At 43.4% G+C, this 8,955-nt stretch overlaps 1 pseudogene; it reads right to left on the minus strand.

The window, feature by feature from the left end:
* Nucleotides 1-1,611: 1,611 nt before the first annotated feature.
* LOC124081545 (small ribosomal subunit protein eS25-like) lies at nt 1,612-2,701 on the minus strand (annotated as a pseudogene).
* Between the last annotated feature and the right edge of the window lie 6,254 nt (nt 2,702-8,955).

The raw sequence follows: 8,955 nt of genomic DNA on the forward strand, positions 1-8,955 counted from the left end.
GTGTAGCTTCCGCGCTCTGTTTCTCAGCTGGCATCAAGGGAATGTTGGCCCTTAACTTGCAGGTTGATGGGAAAGAAGACATGGAGGAAGAGGGGACAAGCCTGTGGCTGCTGCTTAGACCCAGTCCTAGAGCTCAGGTACCAGGGAGCCTTGGACCCTGGGTGGGAGGAGCCTGGGTGTCTGCTCTCATTGTCCAGCCAAAATTAGTACCCACGGTGGGTCTGCGGCCCAGTGGGACACACACACACACACACACACACATACACACGTCCATCCATCTAGCAAGCACTTGATTCCCCCTCATCTAAAGGGCCACGTACCCCAAGATCATCTATGGAAACACCACCCCGAGGGCATCATATGGCAATCTGGGCCAATTTTAAGGTGAGCTAAATCCTCCCTCCGATGCAGTTTCTCCATCTCAAGTAGCTCCTACTGTGCAGTGTCCTCCGGGCGGGGAGGTGTGGGAACACCTTTGCTTTATTGCTCCTCAGCCAGCACCACACCCTCACGCCAGGCTCCCCTACTAAGTGCCGAAATGGCAGCAGCCTCTCTCTCCCATGGGTCCAGGCAGAGGCTTCCTATAACAGTGTGTGGTCAGTCAGCCTTCTCCATGGAAATATTTCCCCAAGTCCAGTTAACAAAAATGTTCTTGCTTTGTAGCTCCATCTTCCATTACACCCCCACCCTGCCTTTTAACTCTGTTCAAAACACACCAACTTGCCACACAGGGTTGCTGGCCGACTCTGCCATCCTGGATACACCCCAGCAGGGTGTTTATTCCTGTGGCCGAGCCACACAGGGTTGTTAAATATTTGGATGTTTGTAACACGCACCCTCAACTTCCTAGAACAGTGTTCATCAAGGAATTCTCTCATTTGAGAGTGCCTCTTAGATTTCTGAATGGCCACATTCTTTTCTAACATTTCCTTGTTTCTTTCATCACATTTCTTGCCTCTGACCTCCAACTGCACCTCAGCCTCAAGTTCAAGCTACATCGTGTGTTCCTTCTCCAAGCCCTTTCCTGAAATATCTGCATGTGAAAATGTCTTTGTCAAACCTGAAGTTTTCATGGGTCTGGAACAACGGTCACCTGTGTGTGCGCTGAGGTAGGGGTGTGTGTGTGAATGTGTGTGTGTGTGCCTTAGTGTGGTGATCCAAGCAAATCCTGTTTTCGGGTTTGCAGATTGACTGAACGCATTGGCCCTTTGACATTCCACTCTCCCATAAACTCCCCCCATCCATGGTGTGCAACTTACTATAATACCTCATGCAAATCTAAGTATCTAACTATTTCCTCACTCCTGAGAAAGTTGAAAACAGGATGGTACTATGCCTTCACACTCTTGGTCTGTTTCCAGCATGGAAGAATTAAGCTAATGCAGCCAAAAGAAACCAGATGTGACCTTAGGACATCCTGAAACCGGCCATTCAGTATAGCAACGTTAATCAGCTGAATTAAGGGCCTGGAATTTAAGGGATAATTTTGTTTTACACTGTTAGTACCAACTACCTGCTTTAAGGCAGACACAAAAGACAGAATTATCCCTTCCCCTCCTTTAACTTAACGTTAAGTTTCGTTTTTCCAAATGTAAAGTCAGTTGGGCCCATTTATGCCTTTTCCCCAGCCTCTGGGACATCTCTGCCCTTGATATTCATGGTGTAAATAGCTTGAGCTCTGTGCCTTGAGACCAGTATGATAAATCCTTTACTAAAGGGAACCTTGGATCTTCAGTTTCTCAAGACCATAGCTGGGGTTATAAGCTTATCATTTGTCACAAGTAGCTTCATCAAAGATTCAGTTATTAAACTTGTCCCAAACTTTGCCTCTGGAACATTCTTTCTTTTTAGCCTGTCCCCCAAATTTGTTCACTGAATCTTTTTGTCTTTCTTGGCCAATTTTCCAGAGTCTCTCTTTGGTCGTCCCTGGGTAGCATGGCCAACCTCAGAGGGCAACACTGACCACTACAGCATTACTAACAGCCTGGGCCTCCTTTGACTTAAAGAAGGACATTTTCATGCATGGGGTTGTAGCTCAGTGGTAGAGCCCTTGCCTAGCATGTGTGAGGCCCTGGGTTCGATTCTCAGCACCATACAAATAAATAAAGGTCCATTGACAAATAATATTTTTCTTAAAAAAGCCAGGCATAGTGGTACACGCCTGTAATCCCAGCAGTTTGGGAGGCTAAAGCAGGAGGATCATGAGTTCAAAGCCAACCTCAGCAAAAGTGAGGCGCTAAGCAACTCAGTGAGACCCTGTCTCTAAATAAAATACAAGATAGGTCTGGGGATGTGGCTCAGTGGTTGAGTGTGCCTGAGTTCAATTCCTGGTACTGAAAAAAATTAAAAAAGAAAAAAAAGAAGGACATTTTGCCATTGTCAGTGGAGGGGGTTTGAGGACAGCCAAATTTGCTCTTTTTATGATTTTTAAATCTTGTTCCAAAATAACTTTCCTGCTCCCAAGGGATTTTCCATGGAAGACACAGGCAGTTTGCTGCGCCTTAGCAACCCTTAAGAATCCTTTTCTGCTTTCAGCACACAGCCACTCTCCTCAGAGCATTCCAAAGACATCTGGCTGCTCCCTGTGTGCAGAATGCCATTGAGGTGGCTCCTCAGCGCTAAGAGTATATTTTGTCTCTTCTCAGAATAGCCCTTGAAAAGGTAAAATGACTTCTACAAGTTTGAATTTTCCCACCGTCATCTTGGAGTTGTTCTGTCTGTGTTTTGTGAAAATCTGTGATACAAACCCAAGGATGTAACGTTACATCATCCTTAAATATTTTGGAGTTTGCTCTTTTGAGCCTGGATGTGGAGCTCAGGGGTAGAAGGCTTGCCTAGTGAGCTCAAGGCCCTGGATTCACAGTCCCCCGCACCTCCTCCCGCCAAAAAATTTGCTCTTTCTTGAGATACTTAACTTTCAACAAAATGCTTCAAGGATTCTGAATTGTTTGCATTTGGTACATGACTATCATTTTTGAAGCTACATAATATTCCAAAGGGTTGAAAACACCATGATTTTTCTTAAGCATTCCTTTAATATTTAATATGTAGGCTATTTTCTGGATTTTGTCATTATGTAGAGTGCTATTAGGAACCTCTTTTAACATAGTTTATGTCTTCTTTTTAGTTATTTGTTTTGGATAAATTCCCAGAAATCAAATTACTGGGTCAAAGGATATTTGTGAGTTATCACCAACATGTCCTCCAAAGAAAATTGAATAAATTTGCAATTCCACTGACAGCATATAGCAAGAACATGTGCCTCTTTTCATATGCATTTGTGCAACAGGATCTGGGTTCCATCCCCAGCACCGCAAAAAACAAACAAAAAAAAACATATATATATAGATACAGATATCTATATATATATATTATATATATATATATTTTTTTTTTTTTTTGCGGTGCTGGCGATGGAACCCAGGTCCTGTTGCGCATATATATGTGTGTGTGTGTGTGTGTGTGTGTGTGTGTGTGTGTGTGTGTAAAGCTGGGGCTGTAGCTCAGCACTAGAGCACTTGCCTAGCATGTGTGAGGCCCTGGGTTCAATCTCCAGCACCACATAAAACTAAATAAACAAAATAAAGGTATTGTGTCCGTCTACAACTAAAAATATTTTTTAAAAAAAGTAGAAAGTATTTGCACATTTACAAGTTCATGATCCTCGAACTGTTGAGCAATTGGCAGCATCCGATTCCCATGGAAGTCCTTTGCTGGTTTAATGTATCAATAGGTCAAATACCCCGATTTGGTATTCGTATGATGCAAAGCCCAGACACAAAGAAGCGCTGATTCTTTCAGACTGTAAGTGACTTCTCCAGCTTCCTAAGCTGCAGAAACTGACTGGCTACTACAGACACAAAAGCCTCACTTGAGCATGAGGAACTGTGTTTCATTGAATAAGCTATTTTCATTCTAAGTCATGTTTTTTCTCATTTTCAGTGCAAACAAGCACTGAATGCACCTTTACTTGAGGATTTCCTGGGAACTGCCATATTGAGAACCACAGAGTAGGAGCTTTGTTGACCTCCTTACCAAGAGAGAATCAGAGTACAAATTGGAGCTCGCTGTTATTTTAAGGCTTATGACCTCTCATTCAAGCAGACCTTGGTAAGGACAAGGCACAGCCATGGTGCTGAGGACTGAACCAGGGCCTCTGTATCCTAGGCAAGAGCTCTACCCCTGAGCTGCGCCCCAGCCAGGCTTCTTCCTAAGCCTCCAGCTTAACTTCTTGGGAAGAATGTAATGCTAGATTGTATATGTGCCCCCCAAACCAAGGAGAATGGGGTGCATATCCCGCTCTCTGAAGCCATGCAAGCGCCATCCCAGGGAAGAGAGAATCCACCACAGGGAAGCACTGTGGTTGTTTCTCACACATGACATGCACAGGTATAAGACCTGCCCACACATTAGTTTGGAATCTGAATGTTTCCGAACTTCCCAACTCCCCAAAACTTTCACCTTTAAAATCAAAGAAAGCGGGCTGGGGATGTGGCTCAAGCAGTAGCGCGCTCGCCTGGCGTGCGTGCGGCCCCGGTTCGATCCTCAGCACCACATACAAACAAAGATGTTGTGTCCGACGAAAACTAAAAAATAAATATTGAAAATTCTCTCTCTCTCTCTCTTAAAAAAAATTAAAAATTTTAAAAAATAAAAATCAAATCAAATCAAAGAAAGCCAGGAGTGGTGGCGCACACCTGTAATCCCAGCAGCTCAGGAGGCTGAGGCAGGAGGATCCCAAGTTCAAAGCCAGCCTCAGCAACTTAGTGAGGACCTAAGCAACTTAACGAGAACCTGCTCCTATATAAAATATTAAGAAGGGCTGGAGATGTGGATCAGTGGTTAAGCGCCCCTGAGTCAATCCCAGGTACCCCTCCCTGGAAAAAAGAAAATATTCACTGAGACAAACAATCATCTCAATTGTTTTTTCTGCTCTGACATATTCTTCACTCCTCTCAAAAGTTTTTTGGCTATTTTTCAAAGCAGTGACATTTGCCTAATATAAAATCCACCCTATTAACCACCTCAGTGCACAAGTCCGCAGCATTAAGTACATTCGCTGTGTTGTACAACTGTCGCCACTATCCATTTCCAAAACCTTTTCATGATCCCATATGGAAAGTTACCCATGAAACACACCATCCCCAACACAAATACCCATCCCACCCCCTCCTCCAGGCCCTGATAGCTTCTATTCTACCTTCTCTGTGAATTTGCCTATTTTAGGTCCTTACGTGTGTGTGTGTGTGTGTGTGTGTGTGTGTGTGTGAGTCCTTTTGTGTCTGGCTTATTTCATTTAGCATAATGTTTTTAAGGTTCATCCATGCTACAGCAGGTATTAAACATTTTAAAGACTTACTTTATGGGAGAAAATCTGATGAGCCAACAAACAACTACCCAACTATGTGCTGTATTAATAAGCAGACATTGTCTAATTATTAGAAAAGAGACATTTTATAATGCTGGGTGATATTGGGCAAGTCACTTCACCTTGCTGAGCCTTCTTTCTTCAAGTGTAACAATGCTGCCATTTAATAGCAAGTGACACAGAATAAATCTGAATGGTAAGTATATAAAAATAAGATTGCCAGCTGGCAGTGGAAGCTGCTGATGAAGAACCATGAGAAAAATAGAGACAGAGCATACAGGCAATTAAAACAGAAGATCTATGTACTCAGCAGGTAGCTCACAAGACAGGATGACATTACCTGGAACACCAATACATGAAACTCCTTTTATTTGGGGTTTATTTTCAGTAAATCTCTGTTCTTTTCAACCACAGGAGCTAACTAAAAATAGTCAGTGTGTTAGTCATCTTTCTGCTACCATGACAAAATACCTGAGGTAGAAATGCATAAGAAAAAAAAGGTTTATTTTCACATAGATTTTAGTTCATGGTCACTGTTGCTTTGGGCCTCTGATGACAAGGTCTATCATGGGAGTGTATGGAGGAAGAGGCCTGCTCACCTTATGGTGGCCAGGAAACAGAGAGGAAGGACTTATAGTCCCAAGGTCTCCTTCAAGGGCATGCCTCCAATGACCTAACTTCCTCCAACAAGGCCCCATCTCTTAAAGGTTCCAACACTTCAGGAGCACCATGCTGGGAAGACCAAGCCTTTTAACACACCAGATTCCAGATCTAAACAATAGCACTTGGGAATTACACTAAAATGCCTTTTCTAGAAACATGTTTGCAGAGAAAACATAAGAAATGCAACTTTTGAGTCCTTTTTGGGATTTCAAAAAACCTTAATAACATCCCAAGTAGCAAGAAAAGAAAAATATTTAAAGTGTGATGTGTTTCTACTTGAAAGGAACTACAGAGATGAAGTCAGATCCACGAAACCCGCTTCATTTCCATGCAGGCAGTTGTAAAAATAATTATGCTTTATCCCTGTAAATTCAACGAGGGTGCTTGGATCATTTAAAAAAGAAAAAAAAATGTCCAGGCATGATGGCACATACCTGTAATCTCAGCTGCTCAGGAGGCTGAGGCAGGAAGATGGCAAGTCCAAGGTGAACCTGGGCAACTCTGGGATGTAGCTCAAGGGTAGAGCACTTGCCTAGCATGTGTGAGGCCCTGGGTTCCATCCGTCGTATCACCTGGTGGATCAATGGGATTACATTCAGGTTCCATTGAGCAACATGACCTGCATTGTCCGAATATAAAAATGTCAAAAGCTTTTTTCTGATATGGTAGGTCTGATTTACATCTAAATGAAAAAGCTTTTTAGCGTGATAAGACACCCCCTCCACGCTTGAGGAAGGACTTTTGAGACAGATCTGATTAATACACAGAAGTTAAACTAGAAAGGCCAACATTTTGCTAATTGGATTTGCTAAGCAATACCTTTGCCTCAGCGGAAACCCTTCAGTGGTTCCTTTTTACATAAAATTAAGCCAAAGGTGCGCAGAGAGGCATACACATCTGTAAAACCAGACTTCTCAAATCTGGATCCAAGCATAAATCAAATATTTTAAGTGTTTTTAAGAAGATTCTCTCCTTCCCATTCCCACTGCACCTATCTGGACACTTCAGATGAAAACCAAGGAAAGATGGTTTAAAAAGGAGACCGTGTCAGTCCCCTGAAAGGACAACCTGGGAGACTTTCTTCCTAGAGGGAGCACTGGGACCCACCAAAGGGACCTCAGTGGAAGTAAAAATTAAGACGGCCAAGAGGGAGCGAGATTTCCCTGTGAGCCTGAGATCACGTTACACACAAGTCTCTCTGTTAAGCTTGCAGATAAAGATCGCTGTCTGGAAGCAGGGTTTTGACAGTTTCCAACTACGGGGACTTCTGCTGACTTGCTGTTTCAAAAGACCTGTCGCTTACTGATAGCCCTCTGGTGATGCTCCCTAGTAACCAGTGATCACAGCTTCACCTGTGAACAGACCACGTGCAGGTACAAGCTGCACACCTAACAAGGCCAACTGAAAACTGTCCACATCACACCTACTGCCCCTCACCCCGCCCCGCTCTTCTTTCCCCTTTAAAACTCAATCCTCCTTTCCCTGGATGGGACACTTGACCTCTAACTGCACCTGTCTCCCAATCTGCAAATCAGTTCTCTTCTCAAATAAAAAGCAGTCTTTGCTTTGTTTTATCTAACCTCATTTATGGTTTCTTGGTTATATTTCTGAGATTCCACATGTTATTCTTCCTAATTTCTGGCCTTCGCGTTTTGGCTTTCCACGTATTAGTGGTCTCCAACTCACATGACCCGTGGGCACAGTGGCTCCTCACCCCTGTCCCAGCTGCCCCGCGGGACTCCATGCCTACGCCCAAACTCATGCGTCCTCACCGAGGAACCCCACTCCCACCTTCCCTCCTGGGACAGGCATCCCCACCCCCCCTGGACAGTAGGAGCCCCCATTTCTCTTCCAGTTCCCAGCAGGTGAAGCTGTTTCCCCATATCTCAAGGTGAGGCTCTGGAAATGTTCTGGGGATGAGCCAGGCTGCTGGGGTTTCAAATGCTAATGGAAAGGCCATATTGATCAATCTCAGCCCGACGGGGCATGTCCATCACCCAGCTGTGAATCTGGTTTCTGTGCACAACACCATTACCCTAAGGAAATATGGTCTGAGTTCAAAATAACCAACTCTCCCAACTTCTGGAACTTCCAACTCTTTTGAAACTTGGGGGCAGCTCAAGGGTCTGCTTTATAGTTACTATGTAGATGTAACTGATGCAAGAAGTCATCCGTCTGTTTTGGGGGAGATAATAAACTTAATTTCACTATAATCGAATCTAATTTAATTCCAAAAAAAACAATTTCTTGATATGAAAACACTATGTACACTATGTAAATTGAAAAGCACTGAGAAACAAAATTTGCCATTTCTCCTTATTTCAAAATATTAACATCAAGGTTTTAAAAATCTAGATGTAGCTAACATTTGCCAATGAAGACATCATTGGCATTGCCTTCAAAATAAATTTTAACAGAAAAATGGAGATGTTTGCATCGATGGCAACAAATGTCTTGTTTTTTTCCTACTCGATTACTAAGACAGAATTTAGGCAATTTATAAATCTTAACATACCAAAAAAAAAAAAATAATCAACTAAAAGTTTAGGTTAAGAATAGGACTGATTTATTTGCAAAGCTGGTTGTGAAGGAGTGATTTAGGGCATTGGTTGTCCTTAATCCACACATACCCTCATACTTACTCATGCTGGGCTTACAGAGTAAGAACCTGTCCAGAGTGGAGAACAACTTCCACACAGGTGAACAGGGAGCCTCGCCCAGACACACTTGGTCTTTCCCTTAGGCAGCAATGCCACCAAGAAGCTTTACCAGTACCCACCCCTGCCCGATGCCACTTGCCATACCTCCTAGAAGCCTCAGATGTCTTCATCAGCCCCACCCCCAACTATTGAGACAAAATATGAGTTGCCCCGCTTCTCAGCTAACCTGGTGCTTTGCCTTCACCTGAAATTCCTCTCTGCACT

The sequence above is a fragment of the Marmota monax genome, unplaced genomic scaffold (assembly GCF_021218885.2).
Source record: "Marmota monax isolate L192 unplaced genomic scaffold, Marmota_monax_Labrador192_F-V1.1 WCK01_AAM20220418_F8-fsc00285, whole genome shotgun sequence".
NCBI lineage: Eukaryota > Metazoa > Chordata > Mammalia > Rodentia > Sciuridae > Marmota > Marmota monax.